Below are 10,336 nucleotides of genomic sequence, written 5' to 3'. Positions count from 1 at the left end.
AGAGGACCGAAGGGGTAGGCCAGCACCCAGATATGCGAGGAAAGGTCACCGGTGGAGAGGACCGAAGGGGTAGGCCAGCACCCAGATATGCTAGGCAAGGTCACCGGTCGAGAGGACCGAAGGGGTAGGTCGGGCATCCAGATATGCCTGGCTGTATGTATATTATACTATTATATGGTATGTGGTATGATGGGGGAACTCATTAAGCTTTGTGCTTACTGTGTCAGTTTTGGTTTCAGGTACCTCTTCATCCAAGGGGAAAGAGTCGGCGGTGTAGCAGCGCATCACACACACACACATGAGTTCCGCACTGAGCTTTCTGGGATTGTACTATGATATTATCCCTATTTGACATTATGGTTTTTGAGACATGTACTATGTTTTGGTGGTTTGATATATAACAACAATTTTTTCCTTAAATGATTTTATAAGTTATATGTTTAAAAACAATTTTTTTGGGCTTGAGATTTGGGATGTTACACATGGAACAACGTCGTACTTATTGTCCAGCAGTTTGTTTCCCGATTTCCGATTTGTTTGACATAGAACTATATTGAACACATCAATTTGGTTCTGACCGGGCCTGTCACATAGGTCAAAACAAAATCATCGAAGGGACCAGATATCGCTTCTAATCCTCCAAGGACTAAAAGGAACAGATAAACTTCGACTCATATGCTTGTACTAACTACTTGTTGAATCATACACAAAGGCACGTTTTATAGCATCAAGTTACTGATGCGTTTTCGTACAATCAATGTACAACCAACTCATAGTCAACAACTCATATCTCTAGGTTTGAAGACTTATATGATATTACCGTCTCACGATCACTCGAGATAAATTCCATGAAGTGATACAAGTGAGCGTGGGTTTAATCCAATACTCAGAACTTATGAGCACTCAAGAATGTTGCAACAACTTTTGCTATTTCTAAACACCTTAGACATCTAGAATCCCAATTCATGACAGTCTTGACTCATACCTACTTCCAAAGTATGATTGATTGTGGAGAGTTTGAATAAAGTAATTTTTCTGGAAGTCAAAACATGAAAATTTGAAACAATAGTAAACGATTGACAAAATATAGTAACACTTTACTCATAAATAAAAAACAACTTTTATTTAATCATCAAATGTCAATTACATTTTACAAGTTTCAGAAATAGCTATCTAATCAGTTAAAGTAATATCGTCCTTTAGCCCGATGCGCCTCGCATGCTGCAAATGCCTAAACCTAGTCAGTCCCTTCGTGAGGGGATCTGTTGGGTTCTCTTCTGACGATACCCTCTTTGCCACGAGGAGTCCTTCTTCTATCTTGTGTCTTATGAAGTGATATTTTCTATTAACGTGTCTGGATGTGCCATGATCTCTCGGTTCCTTGGCTAAGGGAACCGTACTATTGTTGTCACAGAAAATCTCCATAGGCTCCTTTATAGCTGGTACAACTCCAAGGTCTCCAATGAAGTTCCTCATCCATATCGCCTCCTTCGCCGCTTCACTTGCTGCTATGTACTCTGATTCACATGTCGAATCAGCCACTGTCTCCTGCTTGGAACTTTTCCTAGTAATTGCTCCTTTATTCAGGGTAAAGACCCAACCCGACAGAGAGCGGAAATTATCCCTATCAGTTTGAAAGCTAGCGTCACTATACCCCACTACTCTCAAGTCATCACTCCCACCAAGGGTAAGGACCCAGTCCTTAGTCCTCCGCAGGTACTTGAGAATGTTCTTCACCGTAGTCCAGTGAGCCTTTCCAGGATTCCCCTGATATTTGTTGACCATGCTCAAAGCAAAGGCCACATCAGGGCGGGTACAAGTCATAGCATACATGATCGAGCCAACAGCGGGAGCATATGGTAATCAACTCATCTCTGCTATCTCAGCCTCTGTACTCGGACTCTGATCCTTTCTCAGTTTGGCATTGTTTGGATCGGTAAATCACCTTTCTTGGAATTCTTCATGTTGAACCTTTTCAACACCTTGTCCAAGTAGGTACTCTGAATAAGTCCAATTAGTCTTTTACTCCTATCTCTCAATATCCTTATCCCTAGGATATAGGCAGCTTCTCCAAGGTCCTTCATAGCGAAACACTTCCCAAGCCAGGACTTAATCTCCTGCAAAGTTAGGATGTCATTTCCTATGAGTAGTATGCCATCCACATACAGTACCAAAAAGCTAACTATACTCCCACTAGCTCTGACATATACACAGGACTCATCCTCGCTTCTCGAAAAACCAAACTCTTTGACTTTCTCATCAAAACAAAGATTCTAGCTGCGAGATGCTTGTTTCAATCCATAAATGGATTTCTCAAGCTTACACACTTTATCAGGGTACTTTGCATTGACGAAAACCCTTTGGCTGACTCAGGTAAGCATCCTCAGCCAACTTTCCATCAAGGAAAGCGGTTTTGACATCCATTTGCCATATTTCATAATCATGAAATGCAGCAATGGCCAACATAACCCTAATAGACTTAATTTTCGCTACTAGTGAGAAGGTTTCATCATAGTCAACTCCCTGAGTTTGGGTGAAGCCCTCCGTAACCAGTCGCGCCTTATAAGTGTGCACTTTCCCATCCATGTTGGTATTCTTCTTGAAGATCCATTTTCACCCGACTGTCTTACGACCCGGTACATTGTCAACCATGTTCCAAACTTGATTGTTATATATGGACTGAATCTCGCTGTCCATAGCCTCTTTCCATTTAGCAGACGCAGGGCCTGCCATGGCTTCCTTAAAGCTGTTAGGTTCATCCAGATTTACCATTGTACTATCACTGATAAATGTATCACCTTCCGCAGTAATATGGAAACCATAATAATGCTTAGGCGGATTTCTAACTCTAGTGGAACGCCTCAGAGGTACAGACTCGTCAGTTGGTTCAACAAGAGTTTCCTCCTCAGGTTGATTGCTAGGGTTTGAAGTTCCTTCACCACTTGACTCCTGAAGCTCTTCAAGGTCAATTTTCCTCCCACTGTTTCCTTGGCTTATGAATTCTCTCTCACGAAAGACTCATATCCTTGCCACAAAGACCACATTTTCACTGTGTCTGTAGAAGAGGTAACCAAAGGATTTATGTGGGTAGCCGATGAAAATACATTGCTCACTTCGAGGTTCGAGCTTGTCGTGAGTCTCGTGCCTCATAAAATTCTCGCAACCCCAAACCTTAATATGGTCTAATGTGGTAGTTTTCCCAGTCCACATCTCGTGAGGTGTTTTGGAAACCTTTTTAGTTAGGACTTGATTAAGGATATGGGCGGCAGTCTCTAAGGCATAACCCCAGAATGAGATTGGTAACGAAGCTCGACTCATCATGGAACGAACCATGTCCAACAAGGTTAGATTGCGCCTCTCAGCCACACCATTAAGTTGTGGTGTCCTGGGAGGTGTAAATTGTGAAACAATTCTACATTCCTTAAGATAGTCAAGGAACTCTGTACTAAGATACTCTCCACCTAGATCGGATCGTAGCATCTTAATGTTCCTCCCAGCTGATTCTCCACTTCTTGTTTAAACTCTTTTAATTTCTCAAAGGTTTCTGACTTATGCTTGATTAAGTAGACATAACCATATCTATTGTAATCATCAGTAAAAGTCACATAGAAGCGGCTAGCATCCCTTGTGGCGGTTTTGAAGGGTCCACACACATCTGTGTGTATGAGGTCCAACAAACCTTCACCCCTAGCACAGTACCAGTGAAGGGTGACTTAGTCATTTTTCCAAGTAAACAAGATTCACAACTATCATCTGACCTTAAGTCAAATGACTCCAAGACTCCAGCCTTTTGGAATTGGCCTATGCGCTTCTTGTTGACATGTCCAAGACGACAATGCCACAAGGATGCCTTATCGAAACTAGTGGAAGAATCGAGATGCAATACATTATTTCCTAAGTCGTCTACAACCGACACAGTTTCATCTACACCATCACAAGGTAATGCTTTAAAATACAGAACACCATTATAAAAAGCATTAATATCACCACATTCATTATCAAATGAAAAAGTAAATCCTTGTTTGTACAAACCGTGAAAAGAAATAATACTTCTCGCCATTTCAGTCGAGTAACAACATTCATTTAAATCTAACATTAACCCACTACTCAACAATAAAGAATAAACTCCTATCTTGGTGACAGGTCAAGCTTTCCTATTTCCCATGATTAAGTTTATATTCCCGTGCTCCACATCCTCACTTCTTTTTAGGCCCTGCAAATCAGAACAAATGTGAATTCCACACCTTGTATCAAGGACCCAAGAATTAGTATGTGGTGAGTTATTAGACAATATAGAGTAAATACCTGCATCGGTGGGTTTTACTTTCCCATCCTTAACATCCTGCAAGTACTTTGGGCAGTTTCACTTCCAGTGCCCCTTATCATGACAATAGAAGCATTCAACATCTTTAGGGTTGGCAGAGGGAGCGGCAGAACCACCTTTGGTTCCACTCGAAGAGGAGCCATCAAGAAACTTTCCCTTGGTACCCTTCGAATGGGTCTTCCTCTTCTTCCCTTTACCTTGCCCGATTGCCAGAACAGGGGCGGTGGTAGGAGTAAGAGTGGTAATAACCGACTTACCTTTGAGACCACTTTCGGTGGTCTTCAAAAGTCCTTGAAGCTTGCTGAGTGTGACCTCCTCCTTGTTCATATGATAGGTCATTTGGAACTGATCATAACAAGTAGGTAAGGAGTGCAGTATGATGTCAATAGCCAGCTCCTCAGGGAAGTTCAGATTCAACTTCAGCAAAACGGTCCACAAACCTTTGCATTATCTGCATGTGGCCCGTGATGGGTTCACCATCCTTCATTCGGGTTGTTATCATGGAAGAGATGATTTCATACCTCTCTTGACGATCACTCTTATGGTATATATCCTTCAGGTCCATGTGCATCTCAAAAGGGTAAAAGTCCTCATCGGACTTTTGGAGTTCAGCTGTCATTGTGGCCAACATGATACACGCCACCTTGGTGGCATCTCTTTCATGAGTCCTAAAATCAGCGATCTCCTTTGGACTAGCAGAAGACTCATCAATTTCCTTCAGCTCCTTGTCGAGGACATATTCCTTGTCCTCGTAGCGTGTGACCATCCTGATGTTCCTGATCCAATCATTAAAGTTTGAACCATCAAAGATGACTCTCCCACAAAGATTCATGAGAGAGAAGGAGCTGGTAGGGTTTGAGCCCGAAGCATTGTTGGAAGACATATGAAAAGAAGAAAGACAAGTTTAGATTAGATAAAGAATCCTTAATAAGACACCCAAATGTAATATTAAGGCTAGGACCCAACACAATACTTTATAACTTGGAAGAAGGATGCTGTAATCCAAGCTATAAAATATTTGAAGGTAGGCGAATGACGATTCACCAATTTCCACCATGAAAAACGAAATAAATTATTAGGTTTTAATTGGATTGAAACTCCTAGATTCTTTTGAGATTCATTGAACTTTTCAATGGCATGTTTAAATATCGATTGTGCCCTCTCAAGTTTGTGACTGGGATGCTGAGGATCACAAATAATGTGTGAATAACCATGCAAATTAACTTGGTACCCGTAATTTTATCACCTAATAGATGTGCCGGTTAACCACACGTGCTCCACCAATCTATGATAAACATTAAGTTACCCTTTGCCACACTTACTAGTCCATGTTAGTGTGCCAGTTAACCACACACGCTCCACTAATGACTTGGTAAGGTACAAAGTGTAATTTCATGGGTTAGCACCAAATTCACATTTTCCTAAAGTAACTAAGATTGGGAATTTATAAAACATTTAGTTACTTTATAATAATTATACTTTTAATGAGAATTATAGTCTTTGTCATACCCATTCGGCTAACGACCCTCCACCAGTCAAGGAAGCGGTGGGTGAGAGTGGACACCCATTAAGCTCCCATTTTATAGGCAACAACCTTATACCCCCCCTTATAGACCGACTTTGTGAATGAGGCTTACTAACGGTAAGACAGACTTTATCTTATATATATATATATATATATATATATATATATATATATATATATATATATATATATATATATATATATATTATTAACTTATAATATTTTAAAGTATAAGGGTTGAAAGTTTTGAAACTATTCAAAACTTTTCATTTCTATAACTTATGAGTTTTAATGGTTTTCAAGAAAAGACTTTTGGAATTCCATAACTTGAGGACAAATTATGGAGTCCATTAATTGGCATTTAGATCAAGAATTAAACTAACAAACAATTTGCAAATAATTCCTATGATCTACCAAAACTCATAAGCATGAACATTCATATCAACAATTTTCAAGAATCATATAAACATATATAAAACTTGAAACTTTGATAATAACCTTTTAAAATGGATTAGCATAATCATTACCACATCAAAAATAGATTTTATAAGTCCAAAACAGTTTAGGGTAATGATTCTAGTCCAATTCCAGCAATAAAACTAAAAATTCTACACTCTGGGTCTTCTACTCATCGAGTGTATGAACCTACTCGACGAGTAGGATGAGATTTCACTTGGACTCGTCGAGTCCCCCCATGGAAACAAGTATAATTAAAATAAGCCTAGGCTCTGATACCACTGATGGGTTTTGAGCATTCTAACACTCCTATGCTGTGCATGCAACCCTAGAAACCTTGGATCTATGTTTTCTCTATTATACATGCAAAGTTTGATTTTTCCAAGGTTCTCATCCTAACTAGCATATCATGGGGTACTTGTAATATAAAACTAGTAGAATGACATACCTTTTCTTGTGGTTGATTGCTTGGAGCTTTAAGAGCCTAGCACCAATAATGTGAATGCCTCAAGTTGAATCACAAATCACCCAAAAAAATTTGGAAGACTTTGAGAGAATATGAAGCACTCTAGAAATCGGCCCACCCTTGTTATCTCACAAACTAGTGAAACCTAATACCCATGACCTTTCATTTCCATATGATCCATGGGTTAAAAGCTCCATGGACTATCCATGGACTTCCATGCAAGCTTAGCCCATCCTAAATGAACATTGGCCGATTCTATATATATATATATATATATATATATATATATATATATATAAGAGTCCATATTTAATTAATTTCTTTTTGATCACTAAATTAATTTCAAATTAATTCTTGATCAATAATAAGTAAATAATATGATTTCATATTAATATATAATAGCTCATAATATATTAATAAATCATAAATATACTATTCTCAAAAGACTATCCATACAAATTGTTCCGGTGAAGTGCAACCCAAATGGACCATGCCGGGTCGAGTCAAGTACATACCAAATATAGTTATGGATTTAGACACCTTATCCAACATCATCGCAGCGATGATCTCATATCGTTCCTGTCTGGCACTTTGATGGTACCTTTCCATCAAACATTGGTGCATCTCGTATGGATAGTGGTCCTCGTAGGACTTTTGGAGTTCAACAGTCATTGTTGCGAGCATGATGCAATGAACCTTCGTAGCATCTCGCTCATGAGTTTCGTATGCATCAATTTCTTAGGGAGTGGCAGTGTTCATGTTAACCTCCTTCATCTCCTTGTCGAGAACATACTCTTTGTCCTCATAGCGGGTGACCATGCGAATGTTGCGGATCCAATCATTAAAGTTGGACCCATCGAATATCACCCTCCCACACAAGTTCATGAGTGAGAATGAACCAGAAGGGGTCGAGCCAGAAGTGTTTTTGTTGTTCGAAGTAGACATCTGAAATAGACGATTTACCAAATAATTTGAAGTTAGGGCTAGCACCCAACACAATTATTTACAATTCAGAAGAGGGATGTCGTAATCTAATTGCAAATAATTTGAAGGTAGGGAAATGACGATTTACCAATTTCCACCATGAAAAACAAAAAAGACAATTAAGTTTTAAATGAATTGAAATTCCTAGATTCTTTTGAGATTCATTGAACTTTTCAATGGCATGTTTTAATCTTGATATGCCCTTCAAGTTTGTGACTGGGATACCGAGGATCACAAACAAGGTGTGAATAACCATGTAAATGTACTTGGTACTCTCGAACGTCATTTACCACCTAATAAATGTGTCGGTTAGCCACACACGCTCCATTGATCTATGATAAACATCGAGCTACCCTTTGCCACCTTTGCTAGTCCCAAATTAGTGTGCCGGTTATCCACGCACGCTCCACTAACGACTTGGCAGGGTGTCAAGTGTAATTTCATGGAATAGCATCATTTCACATTTTTCCTAAAGTAACTAAGATTGGGAATTTTATAAAACCATTTAGTTACTTTCTTAACATCATTATACTTGTTAATGAGGATTTAGTTGCCCTATCATACCTGTTCGGCTAACGACCCTCTAACAATCAAGGAAGCGGTGGGTGAGAGTGGACACCCACTAAACCACCATTTTAAAGGCAGTAACCTTATACCCCCTTTATAGACCGGCTTCGTGAATGAGGCCTACTAACGGTAAGACTACCTTATCTTATACATACATACATATATATATATATATATATATATATATATATATATATATATATATATATATATATGTAATTATTAATCTTAAAATATTATAATAGTATAAGGGTTGAATTCTAAACTTGTAAAACTCTAGGGGTTTAGATTTATGTATTTCAAAATTTAAACTTTTAATTAAAATTTAAATCCCAAAGAGGGCAAGTTTCTAAACTATTCAAAACATCTTATAGATCAAATTTTAAAAATAATTAATTAATCATATTATTATTCTTTATCACTTAATTTGACCTAATCTATTTTCTTGACAAGATAATTCAAATCAAAATACAAATTATTAATCTTTATCATATAAAACAAGTAATTATCTTATTTATGACAATTATCTTTGAATTACATTAGGATAATTAATACCTTATTGAAAAAAATCGAATTTTATCAGTGAAAAACGTTTTTGGTAATTATCCTAATACAATTTCAGTCAAAATCCCGAAAAATCAGCCACAGACTACCCGACTCGCCGAGTCACTGATTGGACTCGTCGAGTTGCCCTAACTCGTCGAGTTCATCAGACAGAGGCATAATTTTTCGACTTTTCAGCTTTGAACAAATTAGAAATGCATCAAATACAAAAGAAAAACAACCTAGGCTCTGATACCACTGTTGGGTTATGAGCAAAACATCAATCCTATGGTGCACATGCAAACCCTAAAGCTTTGGATCTAGGTTTTTTCTAATTGTACATGCAATAATCATCCAAGGCTCTCAAACCCTAAATCTAGCATACCAAAATCGAAATCAACATCTAATAAACAAGTTAGAAAGTTACCTTTGATTGTAGCTTTATGATCTTTGAGCTTTTGAAAACCTAGCACCTCAAATGCGATGCATCCAATGAATCACAAACACCAAAGCAATTGGAGAATCTTAGAGAGAGATGGGAGAGGTAATTTTCGGCTCAATGAATCCTTTTAGGGTTGTGGTAGCCAAAAATTGGATGCCTAGGGGTTCTATATATATGTGAGGAATTAGGGTTTCAGTCAAATACCTAATCTGGTTGCTTAATCCCTAAGCAGCCCATATGAACATTCCAGAACCCTAGCTTTGGACGAATTCTTATGGGCTATCCATAAGATTTCGTCCACCCCTATCCTTAGGGATCCTCAGCCCATATTGCAACTATCTTTTAAAAATACTGAATTTTATTATGTCTGAAAGACATTCTGTTAGAATGATATTCTATAAGAATGACTGAATACATATTTCAGACACAATACATATTTTGATTAAATGAACTTCTTGAAGAAAAACTACATTCTTGAACTATCATTTGAAAAATAATAAGATCCTTATATATTCATAGACATCTGAATGTAAATATGGATTCATACATATTCTTCCAGAATAATAGTCGTATACATTTTAATATAATTGTACATATTCTAACAAAATTTCATAAAAATGAATAAAAGTCTTAAAAGGAATAACATTCTTAAATATAAAATTCATGAACGCACTTGATCTACTTCAATGGTCCATTCTTACGAGAATGACATTCTATGATAATAACATCAGGTGAGAATGATATTCTGTAAGAATACCATTTTGTGAGAATATATTTATCTTCACTGTGTAACATATGCAATGCACTTGTTTCTGACAAAAAATAAAATACAAATTATCAAATCCTTTTAACATAAATGTAATGCTATTTTTTTAATTCATGAAAAATTATAACTTTTATTGCCACTATAAAGAGTTAAAAGCATGTAACTTGCGATTCACAATCATATTTCTACATGATGAATCCACAGAATTGAAAGGATTCTTTTGAATCGTAAATCTATTTAAAACTTTTATATTATTGTCCAGA

This window comes from Lactuca virosa, chromosome 4 (genome assembly GCF_052849685.1).
Source record: "Lactuca virosa cultivar CGN04683 chromosome 4, Lactuca_virosa_CGN04683_v6, whole genome shotgun sequence".
NCBI lineage: Eukaryota > Viridiplantae > Streptophyta > Magnoliopsida > Asterales > Asteraceae > Lactuca > Lactuca virosa.
Note: the sequence above shows the minus strand (reverse complement) of the source record.